General features: G+C 40.2%; 1 long non-coding RNA gene across 1 annotated transcript; it reads right to left on the bottom strand.

Moving 5' to 3' along the window:
• Window positions 1–465: 465 nt before the first annotated feature.
• Window positions 466–4,236, bottom strand: LOC142600473 (uncharacterized). Its single transcript, XR_012833970.1, has 3 exons — window positions 4,126–4,236; window positions 3,396–3,456; window positions 466–1,188 (listed from the first exon to the last, which is right to left on the bottom strand). It is a non-coding gene; the product is annotated as an uncharacterized LOC142600473 (long non-coding RNA).
• Between the last annotated feature and the right edge of the window lie 230 nt (window positions 4,237–4,466).

Raw genomic sequence — 4,466 nt, forward strand, 5'->3', positions numbered from 1 at the left:
CAGCCTCATCTGGCCTATCTATAATTAAGCTGTCGTTAGAGTAGCTAACTTTCATTTCACAAATGAGTATCATAGCTCAACAAGTACAAAAATCCCACAAATTAATGTGTCGCTCTTTGCATTGATTTTATTTATTCCTGTTGTCTGGCCTTAAATGGGATTACGACTTGAAAGGTCAGGGTATCCTGAAGATGAAATTTTTGCTTGTTCAGTACTGGAAGGGTTAGAAAATTGTACCCACGTAGTCTGAAAAAGTAAATTATTACTTTACTTCAAGAATCTCTGTTCATAGATTCCTTAAGTCCACATTACCTAATGATTTATCCTCAGTCATACAGCTAATATGTGAATGGAAACATGACATTTGGTCACCGTTTGTAAAACTGTTACAGATAAGTCTAATCAAATCAAATCTTTTCAACAATTCTAACTGCAGGAATCTAAGGTACATCACAGCTATTGATGCAGACAAACAGCTTTCCAAAGAGGAAATCTCATGTTCAGTACAGCCAAGTATGATGAATTTCCCTCCTTTTTCTCTAGCAAAATCACTGGAGTTGTTTGCACTCTACATTTCCAAAGCATCTTCCCAATCGATGGTGCATTCTCATGAAGCACAGAGTTCTCCAAAAGTCTCTGGACTTTTACTTTGCAGAAAGATGAGAAAAGCCATCTGTCGTTTATTTTCTTTTTTGGATATGACTGATACAAAGGAACCTGGGCTGTACTGCCTTCCAGGTCAAGAAGGTACATCTCCATTCAGTCATGGTGAAACGGGACATTGGTGTGGATTTTTATTTTCCTGAAATAAAAACTGCAGACAAGATAATCACAATTATTAATGAGCTTCAGATATATTAAACAAACAAACAAAATATCAGATACATTAATTTCTAAAATGATCGTAAGTAAAGAAACACGATAAAGGGCACCAGTGATCTGGTGAACTGTCCCATGCCTTGCCCTTCTCTAGAAGATCCCGTCTCTAAGATGACACACAAATATATAGTCCAAGATATTTTTTTTCCTTTGTATTGTAAAAAACCCCATATTATTGAATGTCTTTAGTCGCTGAGAAGACAAACTGTACTTCTAGGCTGATGCTCATCTGGGTGCATGTGCAAGTCCAGGGATCCTCGGACTCGCTGGGGTCGGGACATTCCTCCAGCCTGGCTGATGGCACCAACACTTAAAAGCACAATAAGGAAAATGGGCAGTGAGGGCAGAGGGAGAGGCAAGCCACAAGGCCAAGTTTCACCTAAATCAGCATGATAATCACATTTCTTCGCAGAACATTGTCCTTAACAGAGGTTGTTCTTAGCCTGATCCTTAATAAAGGGGATAATAGCTCATGAGAACAACAGTCACAGGAGATATTTCTAGTCAGCTTTTGTTCTTGTACTTGGCCAGTTTATGTGCAGCCTAAGGGTATAAATAGAGAGACTATAGAGGGGATTAACAGACTTTCTTTCCAGCAGGGCTCATGTGCCAAAGCGATGACTCTATTAGCATTGTTTCCCCTGAAAGGTTTTTTTCACTCAGAAACCAGCACAAAGGCACCAAACTCTTTCCTGAGGCCCCATTTTCTTCTCTGAAGAGGAGCAAGGCTTCAATTGCGGATCCAAATACTTTGGAGCTTATACTTCCATCTGGGACAACCCAACCAGATTTTTCCACTTCCCATTTGAGACCATCATCAGGGAGAAGGTTTCTGTGGGGATTTTACACCCCTACAAGCTCCACATCAGCAGAGTCACTTTTTAACTGCAGTATTTTAACACTGAAAATTATTTGGTGAACAGGATGTTAGTGATGACTGCGGCTTTTCACTCACCTGTGCTAAGGAGACAGCATATAAAACATCTCCTGTGTCCTGTCACCCCAACAGAATGTGACAGAGGATGGGGAAAACAGGGATTTAAAGGCTATGCCTCACTTCCCCAAGTTTTAGGGCTCTGGAGCATAGACATCTATATCTGAGCAAGCCACCCTAGGATCCCTTTGTAATTAATAAAGAAATCTTGGCACTTTTCAGGTGTGATCCTTCTAATCCATTTTGATTGACATTGGGATGTAGTGAATCACCTGGAGGTAAATGGGAACTGGCTCAGTTGTCTACAGGTGACCAGGCAAGGTTGTATTTCTGCTTCTGTTCTCTATCACACATGGACAATTTGATTTACTAAGTCCCCAGCTTTTCAGTTTTCTTTTCTCTTTTTTTTTTTTTTTTAATACAATCTCATCTTTGCAAAGCTTTTTAAAAAAAGAAGTATTCCCTTTTTAGGGATAGATCTTACACAAACACAAACGTTATGGAGAACACAGAGAGGCACAGCAGAAAGTGCAGTGACTTCCTGTGGAGTGAACAGCTGGAAAAAGACAACATGACCACATCCATCACTGGAGGAGTAGCAGGACCTTGGTCTGCACTAGGCACTTCATAGGATCCACCAAAATATCTGCACATGTGATTAACTATGATCACAAGTTTAAACACCTCTTCAGACCAGCCTTAGGTCCCCAGCATGCCGAAGGATGGAGGAGGCCTTGCAGTCTATGGCTAACAGCGTTCCCACAGATGCATCATTAAGCAATTTGAAAAACTGCTCATTTCGATTTTGACCATCCATGTGGTGGGCAAGGTCTCTCCGGTGTGCCATAATCAGCTGTATGATCCCATCCGATATGTGCAATGTTCAATTTAAGCAACTAGAAACAACAGTCTGCATGACAGGGTAATCATTCATCCCGGGTGCCTTGTGCAATGCCAGGATGAAGGCTGAGAGCCATCTGAACAGCCAAGTGTGAATTACTGCACCATAACTCAAAGTCAGTGGTATCTTTTATTAATCATTTATAGAGCTGCGTATTATTAATATATGCAGAAGCAGCTGTCTCTCTCTCTGGTGGAATTTGCTTTTGTGAGTGATTTGGGGGAGACCAAGCAGATGAAGAAGCAGAGCCTTCCTGAACAACGAGGAGGAGACCTGTAGAAGTAGGTCATGAAACCTCTCAGTAGGCAGATAGGTCCTTCCCTCATTAGGCTATTTTTAAGTACACAGGACCAGATCCTTAGCTGGTATAAAGGAGTTTGGTCCCATTGACTCAGTTGCAGCCAGATATATTTACACTGCATGAAAATCTGGCCCATATAAAGAAGTAACCCCCCAACACACCCCGATTACAAGCCCAAAAAAGATACATTTGGTGTGCAGCAACACCAAGCAGGACATGCAACACATTGCAATAACAGTAAAACTTGAATGTTCCTCAAGACATGGTGCCAAAGTGCTTTTATTGCTTCATGATGAATACATTACAGAGATGAAGCTGTCTCTATGTATTTATAAAACAGATATTGCCTTCTTATTCACTGATCCGTGTCCTTTGCTTACCAACACATTAGAGCTGCCCTCTAGGACTTCTTCCACTTGAGTACTGAATCTCTGAACCACTCTGGAAGATTAAAAAGCACTCTTGGTTTTACAGAAATCGTCTACTCCTATTTAAACACATAATTAATTTCATGGCAGGCATTTCCCAGCATTTTTTTCTTTTCAATCTATTTACGGGCCTGCTGTCTGCAGCACTTTCCACTACAGCAAGACCAGCTTGTTTAATCTGCTAACATTTGTACATCAATTGCTCCATGAAAAGACAACTGTCAGGAATGAATTATCAATCTCTTAGCTACTTTTAAAACTGAGTGAAAAAGAAAAGAAACCTTTTTTTTTCAAATTTATTTTTAATAGAGCTGAATGGGAAATACTTTCCCTCCCCAGAGAGTTTCTAAGAGTCCAAACTGTTCTATATTCCATAACCCACGGCAAACCCATGACCTTGGGAAGTTTTCCACAAACAGATTTAAAAGCCTGGAAAAGGCTGGAATAAAGCATTTCACCTGGGATTTAGGGAAAGCAGATTGGGGTCCTTATATCAATGTGCAATTATCTAAAATGACAGCATAAAATTATTTCATTAGAAGAAATTCAGAAAGTCCTTCCCAGCTAACTCTTATCCCAGCTACCATCCAGTATTTGGGCGCACTCCTGCCAAGTTTGAAGCCAGGGAGGTGTGATTTGAATCAAGGCCTTCAGCATCCCAGGATGGGCCCCGGATAGTCACCCGCTGCGGGAGGAAGAGAAGAAATGTTCCTCTTTGATCGATCTTCTTTTCCCTCCTCCTTTTTCCTCCCATCTTGGACTAAAACACCATGCTTTAGCTAGGAACCTTTCTGCAAGGATTTGTATGCATTAGTAGAAAAACAAAAATAAATTATTTCGCATTAACCGATTCAATTTAGATTAATCAGCTTAGTGATAACAAAAAACAGTGAAAGATATTCACTCCATAGAAAGTGTGTTGATGAGCAAATATATATATGTATATGATCATATTGATCTATAGATCTCACAGTGTGAAAATTAACATAATTCTACAAAGCACTAAGACTGAAGTATTGCTGC

Source organism: Balearica regulorum, chromosome 1, assembly GCF_011004875.1.
Source record: "Balearica regulorum gibbericeps isolate bBalReg1 chromosome 1, bBalReg1.pri, whole genome shotgun sequence".
NCBI classification, from domain to species: Eukaryota; Metazoa; Chordata; class Aves; order Gruiformes; family Gruidae; genus Balearica; species Balearica regulorum.